This window comes from Lottia gigantea (assembly GCF_000327385.1).
Source record: "Lottia gigantea unplaced genomic scaffold LOTGIsca_297, whole genome shotgun sequence".
Taxonomy (NCBI): Eukaryota; Metazoa; Mollusca; class Gastropoda; family Lottiidae; genus Lottia; species Lottia gigantea.
The window spans coordinates 22,515-35,741 of NW_008708972.1; positions in this window are offsets into that span (position 1 = coordinate 22,515).

Here is a 13,227-nt window from a genome sequence, read left to right on the forward strand (position 1 = left end):
TTTGTGCATAATCATTTAGGTGATTCATCTAACAAAATCTGTTAACATAGAGCTTGCTTGGTGTTGTATAAATTCTTAAAACTTTATTTATGTCTACAGTGTTTGAATGTTAAAACTTTTTATACAAATGAATGCATGAGATAAGTTTATTTTGTTTCAACATTTACATTAAAGTCAATATATAAAGATACATCAAGGAAAATGCAAAAATTTGAAGTACAACATTTGGTCCCAATCTGCACCTTAGATACCTATGTCTTGGTGTACATGATGTAGGTAACTGAAGTGGCTCAGTGAGTTAGACGGTTCAATCCTGGCATGACATGATATAATACCTTCAGATATTTCAATCCGGTTTCCCCTATCAGGATTGGTGTCTGAGGGACAGAAATATGAATAATTCTCTCAGATGGGAATGCATATTAAAGATCTGTCGGCTCGAAATAGGAGGGTTATGTCACTGTCCTGTAAAATTTCCATCATTGCACACTGTATAGCATTGACAATCCTCATGAAGACACAAGATTGAAGAAAAGAAGGTCTAAAACTCCATTTAATTTCAATTCTATTAGTATTCATTATTTCTGTATGGAAATTATCTCATTCCTGTCAAAAGACACTTACAATCTTGATTACAACAGACTTACATATAATACAATTTATTTTATCTCTTGATTTAAACATCAGGTTGCATTTGGCAGGAAGAATTCTTGTTTTTATTGAAAAAAGATAAATATTTTGAACCTAGAAATGATAAGAAGGTGTGTTTTCAGTATATTTTGATAAAATTTACCTTCAAAGATTTGATTTTGAATTAAAGTTATATTGTCCAATAATCTTCAAGTTATCATCTGAATTTTTAAACTAACTTATAACAAATAACACTGTTCAGAAAGTAAACTGATGTAATTGATGAAATTATTTTATAAAATGGGTGATGGGTACAAGATACAAAGTAATAATATTGAAGTTGAATCTCAACTTGGGGAAGTAGCACTGGCTTTCAGTATCTGTGAAACTCACAAAGGGTACCTGAGAAGGCACATAAAGGGTACCAACTAAACTCACAAAGGATACCTGAGAGGTCACCTTAAGGGCACCAGCCAAACTCACAAAGAGTACCTGATAGGTCACCTTAAGGGCACCAGCCAAACTCACAAAGGGTACCTGAGAGGTCACTTTAAGGGCACGAGCCAAACTCACAAAGGGTACCTGAGAGATCACTTTAAGGGCACCAGCCAAACTCACAAAGGGTACCTGAGAGGTCACCTTAAGGGCACCAGCCAAACTCACAAAGAGTACCTGAGAGGTCACCTTAAGGGCACCAGCCAAACTCACAAAGGGTACCTGAGAGGTCACTTTAAGGGCACCAGCCAAACTCACAAAGGGTACCTGAGAAGGCACATAAAGGGCACCAGCCAAACTCACAAAGAGTACCTGAGAGGTCACCTTAAGGGCACGAGCCAAACTCACAAAGAGTACCTGAGAGGTCACCTTAAGGGCACCAGCGAAACTCACAAAGGGTACCTGAGAGTTCACTTTAAGTGCACCAGCCAAACTCACAAAGGGTACCTGAGAGGTCACTTTAAGGGCACCAGCCAAACTCACAAAGAGTACCTGAGAGGTCACCTTAAGGGCACCAGCCAAACTCACAAAGGGTACCTGAGAAGTCACATAAAGGGCACCAGCCAAACTCACAAAGGGTACCTGAGAAGTCACATAAAGGGTACCAACCAAACTCATAAAAGGTACTCAAGAATCCACGAAGATTAAAAATATCACATATATGAACTACTATTCATTGAACTATACTTAGGTCGTCATTTTGCTTCTAGGGTAAGTGAAGAGGTAAGGGTACCATGAGATAGACAGAATACAGCTCAGATGCTAGGAGTCAAAAACTGTTTGAAGCCTTGTCTTTAACAAATAAAAAGAAAGGATTTACTGGGTATTTAGAAATTGAAATCCAGTCATTGGTCTCTGTTACACATGTCTTTTCTAATTATAAGGCAAATTTGTCTCATTCTTAGGACAGTATACCTTACAAGTTTAACAACATGTTGAAGGAATTGTAGACTGTTGGATTATCCCTCTGATATTGAAGATGGCAAATCAATTTGAGAACATTTCTATGTTGATAAGATAAGGTTACTATTTTCAACAAATTATCTTAGAAAAATATATCGTGCAAATTATCAAATGACTCTGACACCTTGCAATTACCGTTTTAAATTTGACTTCTATACATTAGTTTATGGTGCAGCTGTTTCCTTCTTGTTGATGTTTCCTGGCTTTAACCAACCTTAAAAAAAATTCATAGGATTTGAAATCTGATGTGCAGTTAATTAAAGTTTCAACTTTAGCTCATTTCATTTAATTACCCTGGCTTAAACTTCCATTTGTGAAGAAAAGGCCCCGGCATATAATGTGTCAGAATAAAATTGGCGCCACCATCATGTGAAGAAAAAGAATTTGCATGTGATATTTTATTTCTATAATCCTACCCCACAACTAGAGATGTGTTTAAAAATATACCAGGGTTCTTATTAACTCTGCAGATTCTTCAGATTATATTAGTTGATACTTTATGGAAACTTCAAAGTCAAATGAAAGATTTTTTATTAGCTCTTGTCTGGATTACTAGCTGAATATGTCCATAAAATAGACCCATAAACAATGAGCACTAAATTCAAAAGATCTCTATGAAATAGAGTTGTATGTTACAGGACAAAAGATTCCTTATAGATGATGAGTTGCACGACTGATAGGCCTAATGACAAGCATAGAGAGTACATTATAATATATTTCATTCCAATATTTCTGCCAAGTTTCTAAAAAAATGGTTGATTATCATGTATAATATGAAATGTGCACAGGGTACAAACAAGACTGAATACAACAGGAATCTTTGGCAGTGCTACGTACAAACCAAGAAGAGCATTCTGTTTCTTTTTCTGGTGTAGACACTAAAAAGGTCACAAGATGATGTTTAGATTTTTTAGATCTGGTAATAAAATAAATACTCACTTCCTGTTCTTATATAGAGAATGTTATTTTAACATTGATATTATTTAGATTTCTTTAAGATATTTGAGTTCCCGTCTTCATTAGCCCACAAGGTGCAGAAGAGTAGGACGTAAAACTTTATTCATTTCATTTCATTTTAAGATATTTGAGGGGAAAAAGCTATAGTCATATTCTTAAACAAACTTAAAAACAAATGGTTGGAAAATTGAACAATTTTGAGCATACAATTTGCTTAATTTCCTTTAGCTTTCAAACTACTGGGGTTGTTCATTTATTGTATTTCTGACGTTGATTCCTTTAAAATATGGTGATAAATTATGGTGATAATAAAGCTAGAAGGCTTTTTCAATGATTTAGAAATTCTAATTTAAAGAGATTGTTTAGAGCTTTCTAATAGAGCTTTCTAAACTTTCTATGTACATGTATATCAGATAATAGCATCAATTTGCACTCTATATTTCAATCAGATGTCCATGATTGTTGATATTACAGTAAACTTATCATTTTATGATATCAGTATCTCAAAAGGTCAATAATGATGTTATTGAACACTTAATGTTTTAGTGGATTTGCTAGAACCTCAGATGTCTGAAAATTGGATTGGTGCAAATTGATGCTATGAGTGTCCCCAATACACAAAAAAGATTTGGAAACCTCTTTTCAATCCCTTTAAATGTCATTATCATAAAATATATTTATGGTAAACATATATCCAGTATATGCATCCAGGTTATGTACTTTGAAATTCAGTGGTTTCTAGATTTTTGTGAAATAACCACCACATGTTATGATAGAAACTCATTTTTTTCTATTAAATATTTACATAGTAGTTTAAGCCTCTCAGCATGGGCAATACTTATATCTTAAATAGATTTCTGTTTTTTCAAGTAGAAATGTTGATATTGTCTATTGAAGTATTTGCAGAAGAAACAATTGAATCTGTGTTTTTAAGTGTAATTTTTAGCAGATGTCTTCTTTGAAAGTGCATTCTAACACTTACTACAACCGATCCAATTAAAATATTTTTCATGTCCAATGACTTTAATTCATCACTTTTGTCCTATTAATGTATGTCAGTAAAGGGTGATCCATTTAGTATTGGCTTAGCCTTTTAATTCACATCTCATGCTGTTCGATGGATTTTGTAGCACAATCAGTTATAGCGTTGAAAACGTTTACATGCGGTCATTTGCATGGTAACATGGAACATATCATTATTCCAATCATTCCAGCTATAAATGGTTACGGATGGTCTGCAAAAGATCAGTGCCAAGAGGTTGGGTCAAAGACCAACTAAACAAGGGATCTCTGTGAACCTAAGTTGTTTGTTTCTTTCTTTCTTTGTTGATTTTTCAGATATAACATTTTAACAGTAGTTATATTTTCATGTTAAACCTTAACATTTATGCCATTTGCAAATATTTACATAGATTACGAACTGAGTTATGAAAATTAAAACAGTTCACATGCCCCTTGTTGCTGTGGAAGTGCTACCAACTACAACAGTCATTACTGTTTTGAGTAAAGTTAAACTGTTTTAAATTCCAGATTTGCTGGAGGATATTTTAAAGATTACCAGATGCTGATTCAACACAAGGTAATAGATTTTTTATATTGAAATGTAAACTTAAAGAGGTTTTGTTTTTTTAACTGAAAGTTTTGTTCTGTGAACAGTTGATGTTTAAACAATTGACAGATTCTGGAATATACTTTAAGTAATTAACTAAAATAGTTTCACAGAATTTCATTTAACCTTTCACAGCATTCTTTATAACCAAACAGAACTTCATATAACTTATCAATGCATTCCTTATAACCAAACAGAATTTCATTTAACTTATCACTGCATTCCTTATAACCAAACAGAATTTCATATAACCATTCACAGCATTTCTTATAACCAAACAGAACTTCATATAACTTATCAATGCATTCCTTATAACCAAACAGAATTTCATATAACCATTCACAGCATTTCTTATAACCAAACAGAACTTCATATAACTTATCACTGCATTCCTTATAACCAAACAGAATTTCATTTAACTTATCACTGCATTCCTTATAACCAAACAGAATTTCATAAACCCATTCACAGCATTCATTATAACCTAGCAGCAAGTTTATCAGTCTTCAAAGATTAAATAAGGAATGGTCCATTTTTCTTTTCCATTTCCTATCTTTGGACATGCTTTAATATATTTCAATTCCTCAAACCCATGTTCTCAATAGCATCTAGGTTCTTTGGTTATGGAGGATGTTTCGATTGTAAACCTATGCATTTGCCACCAATCTGTTCACTAGTAGCAAATCAGATACAACTAAAAAGATACAACTGTTTCAATTTATCCATGCTATTTTTATCTCTGGATAATGTAGTGTAAAAAGACTTGTATATGTATGTTGAATATGGGGTAAGCCTAAACAAAATTGCTGGAAATACCCATCAATTTTACTCCTACTGGCAGACCACTATCACAAACACTATTAGGAACAATACATTGAATACATAAAAAAGGAAGTTTCAGACTATACAGATACTGTTCGTGGGAAGATTTCTTAGGTCGATATAACTTAAAAAAATTTACTGGTTGTGTACAAAAATATTGATATAGTGATAGTAAGCTAAAGAATTATTATAATCAGATGTCAAGTACTGTCAAGGGCAGTGATAATTATGTCACTCAATATATAAAAACAGAAATAAATTCTTTCTCTTCATGTTCTAGATGATTAACTTTGATATTATCATAAATCTCAGTATAAATACATACACATTTCATAGATTTGTATTTCTTTACAGAGCAGGATATCATTTTTTTTACCTTTTGTAATTGAGGTTGACTTGAATAGAAAAGGCATAGTATTTAAATTTCAAATAATTATCAAAGTTTGTCATGGATTTTTGATTTCATTCAGAGGTAAATGTTGATGATAAGATGTTACAATGTTCAGCTCTCCAGCATTAATCAGTTTATAAGTTCAATTCAAAGTTATGACAACGAACAGCGTAATTGTTTAATAGTGATCATATGTAAATAGTGGAAAATTGGAAATATAGGAAACCGCAACATTGCTTAAAAATTGAAAAAAGTTATATCATTTGAAGAATCTAGCCAGTGTTGATTTTTGACTTGATATATACCTTCAAGATTATTTGATGGTTTTGATATTATTTTTGTCCTTGTCATTGAATAGTCAGGAAGCATTAAGTTGCAATTAAATGAGTTTTGTGTTAGTTTCAAAATGATGTATTAAAAATTTTGTCAAATTGGAGTGGGATTAAAAATTTGAAAGTGAGGTGAAGTTTTAATGAAAGATAGACATTTACTTAACCATCTATATAATCTACTAGTTACTCAACAAATCTTAATAGTAAATGTTACATGTTCAAAAAGATTAAAGAAATAGCATACTGTAGCTTGGTCGTATATACTAGTTTCAGTTTAGTATAAAATTAGAATATGGCAGTGTAAAGTATGTTTGGGATTGAGGTGCCTCTGAAAGGAGCACCATAAACTCAGTGACTGGTGAAAAACATAATTTACTTTGAATTATTGTTATTTCCATGTGGTTCCAGTAAATCAGTAAAATGGTATGGTCATGTCCAATTGGTTTCTGTAAAACAGTTGTAGTTGGTAGATGACAAGTTTATGCCTGCTTTCATCAATGGCTGATTTCGCATGGTTAATTTCCAAGTGGTTTTTAATAGTGGAATGGTTAAATTTAAGGTGGGCTCAGTAAATATGAAATGTTCACATACCTGTGGCTTACTTGGTTTTTGAAAAATGGTGTATGTCTGTTAGTATGTTGTTTCTGTGAAATATTAAAATTTTAAGTCCAGGAAACACTAAACCTTTAAACAAATCAAAGAAATGTTCAATGTCCATCTTTGTCTTTTGTGGAATAGTCAGGTAACGTGAATTTTCAAGTTTTTCTCATCTGTGGAGTTTTTTGTTTAATCAGAGTCAGCATTTTTCACATGCAGTTCATGTATAAAATGTAAGAGAATTCTGTTTGTTTTACCATAAAAGTGTCAAAATGTGGTTCTGATATTTTCTTTATTTATTGAAATGTGTTGTAAGATTTGGGGAAGAATTTAGTCATGTAGAGAATTATCCACAAATATGTTATGAATTAACAAAATTTATGGTGAGATGTCAATGTCGTATAGTTTTTAAGATAAAAATACAAATAAGTGGTAAACTTGTGTCAAATTGGTCAAATTCTTTTCATTTTCTTTTTCTGTTTCTTATTGTATCTGTCTAAATAAATTTTCTTCAAAATGAAGAGTTGATTTTTTGCAATGCTACTAAATCTATAGGATTATAGTTTGAAAACAGTTTAGCTAGGATTTTGTAAGAAAGGGTTAAATATTCAAAATTAATTAGAATATCTTGAACTTTGGTTCTGAAAATGATGGATGTTCTGGTTGGTCTTCACTTGAGGATGGTGAACTAATATTTAGTATGTACTACACGAGATTGATTAAGAACTTTGCGTATCTGAAATATTTTAGAATTTCAAAAGATAATCTAGTGCCTGCTGCAGTCTTTTTCACAAAATTCGCAAACATCTTATAACTAAAATTTATTATTAATAACATACATGTATCCAAATTCATGGTAAATTTTGACCGTAGAATGTATTACGAAAAAAGGGTCAATTCCGATGCAGATCGATTCCATTGACAAAAAATATGCTTCAGGTTAAGTTTGAACCCTGATATGTTCTGGGCCATTTGAATCTTTAAGTTTCATAAATAATCCTTGAAGGAGAGAAATTTAATGAAATTTGTGTCTGTGGTATTATATTGACAATACAGTACTTGACTTGTATAACACATTACTGTGAAAGTTGTTTTAACCAGTTTACTTACACTTTACATCAGTCTTCTATCTAATTTACATTGTTATTACATTACAAAATAGGTGTTATTACCTTGTAATATGATTTTTTTTGTGGAATATTTCTATTTCAATTTTTTATCTGAAATGTATTTCAGATATATGTTTTGTCCCAAAATGATTGAGAGGCAGCACCAAATCAATTCAATATTTGGAAAATTTTCTTGGGAGAATCTTCTCAGAGAAGACCAAGAGAGACTTGCGAATATGATGCCTCCACAGAGTTGTCCTCAAGCAAGCGTCTAACTCACTGAGCCACCGCGGCTCCCGCCAGAAGTTATAGATTCAGAGGATCAATAGAACCATAATCTAGAATAAGTCATTATACATCCATCGTTATTGGTACTGTATCTTAATTACAATATTCATTATGAAACCTATAGAACAATAGGTGATTGACCCACTATTTCCTAGTACATGAATAGACTAAATACAATCATTACACAATTAATTTCTTATTTATTTGTAAAGGTCCCAGTTCTGTTCTTATGGGACTTATGGGAATTTTCTCATAGAATCAACTACGGAAACGTTTAATGAACATCAAAATAAGCTTTTTGAACTTAAGCTCAATGTGCAATATGCATGTCATATTTGTGTTAAAGAAGTATTTATAGGATTAAGATTAAATTGTTTATTTTTTGTGATTTTGGTATAGTTTCGAGATGATGATTCTATTTCGGGTTTGAGCTTTTGAGATGATGTGATTTTTATTGCATTGGTTGATGATTGATGGGAGTTGTGAGGTGTGAAGGTTATTCTAGGCTATGTGTGACGTATGAAGGTGATTAAATTTTGGTGTGAGGTATGAAGGTGATTCTATGTTGGTGTGAGGTATGAAGGTGATTCTATGCTATGTGTGAGGTAAGAAGGTGATTCTATGCTATGTGTGAGGTATGAAGGTTATTCTATGCTATGTGTGAGGTATGAAGGTGATTAAATTTTGGTGTGAGGTATGAAGGTGATTCTATGTTGGTGTGAGGTATGAAGGTTATTCTATGCTATGTGTCAGGTATGAAGGTGATTCTATGATTGGTGTGAGGTATGAAGGAGATTCTATGCTATGTGTGAGGTATGAAGGCGATTCTATGTTGGGTGTGTTACATCGGCTATCAACTTATTTTCATTAAGTTCTCCAATTATCAAACTTATATTTTTTTAATTCATTTCTATCAGGTTTTTGATAATTTATTTGGAGGATATTTTGGCAATGTTTCCAAGTAGCTGGTTATCAAGGTGGTCTCTAAACACAAGTGTTAATTTATTTGCTGTCAGATAACATTAGATTTAGACTGTAACCTTGAATTTGTTACAAGTTGTACTTTTGATAAAATCTCATCTTAAAGCTTAAATTGTTCCAAGGGGAAAAGGTTTCATGTGTAACATTCATGTCAAAGAGTTAACAGATTGGTACAACTATATTAACAAAATTTTTCTTATTGTTTATTTCATGGTGTTGTATGTATCCATTGTCCTGATCTGAAAGCATCCTCTTTCACATTTTATTGTCTTAAGTGTTGCAGATGAAATGAGCAGCAAAATTTCAATATTTTGACTGAAAAGATTTGAACAAATTCTTGGTAGTATTTCCAGCAGTTTAGTGTCGCAGATAGGTGCTATGCCTTTATTTTCATTTGGTAAATGATAGATAATGGTCTTGTGAGAATGAAACTTAGCTACTACCTGATTAACCTGCCACAAGAAACTCAAAGAAGGCATTCATTATTTCTCAGTAGACATTCAGCTATTCATTAAAATACTGATAATGATTTTATGACATTTAGAGAGTTTAAGAAATTTTATTTTGAGTTAACGAGAAGCATGAGTAGAATCAGATGTATAAAAAGATGATCAAAGTTTATTATGATTACAGATTGAATACAGATATAATGAAAGTAGTAAGAAACATTAATTATCTGTATAAAAACTTCCTACTGATGATTGATATGTTTATAAGAATAATGATACATTTTCTGAAATAACCTCATCAAAAACAGGAAGCTTTCTCACACCGTGTGTGTGGTTTATATCTTTCAGAGTTTGGTCTGTTTTATGTTTCTGTTAAATGCTGAAACTTACTCATGATACATGGCCTGGTTAACAGTTTGGAGACAAAAGCTAAGCAAAAAAAAGGAAATGTAAACTTTCAGACGAAAGTAGGTATATGTGGTTACCTTCTCTTAAGCCCGGCCTACACGATCAGACATTTGTTTAAAACATCGTCATACATTTGGATGACCGTGTTCATGGACAAAGGAAGATACATCCATATGTAAACTATTTCTGATGCTTGCCTGGTCAGCTGTAGCTCACTAAATAAGAATTGATAGACTCATGCTGACCTCTTTGTCTTCTTTTCCCAGTCACTGACCATTGGCGAACCTTTCATGCTCTCCTCTTTCATCTTTGTCGATGAAGAATTGTCAAAATAATAATTAGTGAAGCAGCACCACAATGCATACTGATTAGAGCAACTATGTTGAATTATTTTCCGCCTATAAATAGTATTTTCTCTTTTAATTGATCATACACGGTTATACAAATGTTGGATCATGTTCGATGATGTTGGATGGTGAAGACAGAAATCCATAACAAGATTGGACATTTGTCAAACAAGTTATGATGATGTTTTGAGCAAATGTATGATTGTGTAGATAGGGCTATAGAGTTTGGTTTGTTTATCATATCCTGTGGATTAAGAATGAAGATTATCCATATTGCATACAACAAAATATTCTTAGCTTAATATTTTGAGATAAGGCAATTGAAAAAATGAAAGATATTAAAGTATTTAGAAATGAATTATTGTTGAACCTTGAGCTTCATTTTAGTAGAAACTTTCACAAAAGATTTTAGATTTAATTCTTGAAACTTTTATGACAGCTAAATTACAAGGATCTGATATGAAAAGATCAAGTTTTGGACTCAGAATGGATTTGGCAGAAGTTCTTTAAGGTGTTGCATAAATTCATTGGTAATATAACGACTGATAGTAAAAGTTTATTGGACCCTATGTGAATATTGAAGTATGAAATTTTTAAAATTAGTTGTAAGTGTTGGTTGGTAGGTTTCTTACACAAACAAAGTTTTCTTGTCAGATGTTTATTAGGTTTTATTATGTCAGTATATTACACGGGTGGAATTGACAGAGTGGGAACAGTTTTTAATATTAATGGACTAGAACTCTTATTATATGGAATGGCTTATTCTGGCATTATACAGTTTTATGTAAACTGTAGATTGTTTGAGAAGTACTATGCCACAGTTCTTTATAGTGTGTTTAATTCAAACAGGTTCTCACAGCAATTCTATGGGAACATTTACAGATCTGAATAACATATCATAACAGTGAGTGCCATAGTTTAAGTAGGAAGGCGCTGTGAAATCAGAAATATTGTAAAATGACAGAATCTGAAGATGCCATTAGAAGCAGAACGCGAGTGGTGAGGAAATATAAAAAATATGTGAAATAAATGTCCTTGAATTTTTGTCTTAAAAGCTTTGTGGTGTCTTTCTGTTAAGATTTATTTCAAATAATTTCAAGGTTTAATATGGTGAACATTAGGAGATTTAAGTTAACTCTGACCTAGAAGTGAGGCTTACAATTAGCTGGACTAGAATTCATTTATTTAAGAATCATTGGAACTAAAATGAAGCAAACAATTACTTCTTCAATATTTCTTTGAGAAATGAACTATTGATAACAAAATCTAACATTTCTGCAAATTTTGCAAAATAGAAAGGAACTTTCTAATTTGTGCAAAAATGAGTTCACCAGGATTATTAAATATGGAGACAATGGAATCTCCAGTAAGTGATAAATTATTTGATTGGAATATGGAATTGGAGGATCCTTTGGATCCAATGATACCTTATCTGATACCAATGATTGGTACCATGGCCAGGTAAGACTGTCTTTCATACAATCAGTAAGTTGAGTCTCTATACAGGCATTAATGTATACCTAAGCTACGATACCTTTTCAAAAATCTAAAAGCAAACATTTCCTTACAATTTCCATGGGTCAACAGTAGTTTTTTAAGTTATTCATTTAATAGTCTTAGAGTGGAGTTAAGAAATTATACTTGTAAAAAAAAGAAGATTGCTTTTGAAGTAATATGCAATATTATTTATTGCCCATCACACAAGGGTTACTCTTTCTTTCACACCTTTTCTTTAAAGGGACAGGTTCGCCATTTGTTTGACCAATCCTAATTTAAGCTAAGGTAATCACTGAGAGTGTTTGCAGGTCATCATCGAAATTTAAATCTTCAAATCTATACATGTGTCTAGAATTATCCACATTAAAATGTTAAAAAGACAACTCGTTTTTTTCTTGAGTCTCTGTCATATATAGAAACGAAATAGAAAGTGAAATGCATAGTTTGAGATATTGAAGGAATTGTGCAATTTTCCTACATATCTAGTACTTCTGTAGACTATTTACATGTATTTAAAACCTAAATCAATCCCAGAAAATGGTGAATCTGTCCCTTTAACAGATAATCAGTCATACAAATTATTGAATAGTTTTTTTCTGTTACTTTTTTGTTTCTTGGATTTCATATCTCACAAAATCCATGGAGGTCATGGAGGATTATATTTCACAAGCAGTTTGACCATATTTTATAATCTTGGGAACATAGAATTTTAGTTGTATATCCAAGTAAAATCTAAAAGGATATCTTTAATTAAGAATAAAGATAAAGTTTATTTGAGGGAGATAAGATTATCATTACTTCTGAAATGGAATCATTGCTTCATGTTTAGTGTTCTTCATGAGAAGATTTTATTTATTGAACTCTATAATCCTGTGCTTGAGAATATTTGATACCAGATTGACCTTACAAGGGTGTAAGAGTGTGAAGTGTTTTGGGGATATTTTGCTGAAGAGCCTTCTTTTTGTTTTTGCCTTCATAAGCTACATCGTAATCCTTATTCTGGTCTCACATTATGGCGAATATTCTCACAAATATGAATATTTGAATTGCGTGGTGAATTCACCCAAAAATTACGATTGGATAGTAAATGTTTTCATCACAGTCACCCATCGATAGCCCCTTGACCCCTCTTTACCAACAGTGGAAAGACATTTGTAAGGAAGGGGACCTGGGGAAACCTCCTTTACAAACATAGCCAACGCTAACGCATGCTTTACCAACATTACCAATGGCTTACCAGTGCCTTACCAATTCTTACAAAACTCTAATGACCGTTCCGAATTTGTTACCAATACTTACGTAGACACAGCAAATGTTGCGAAGTTTGAGCTATTGTCAAATATTTCTATTCA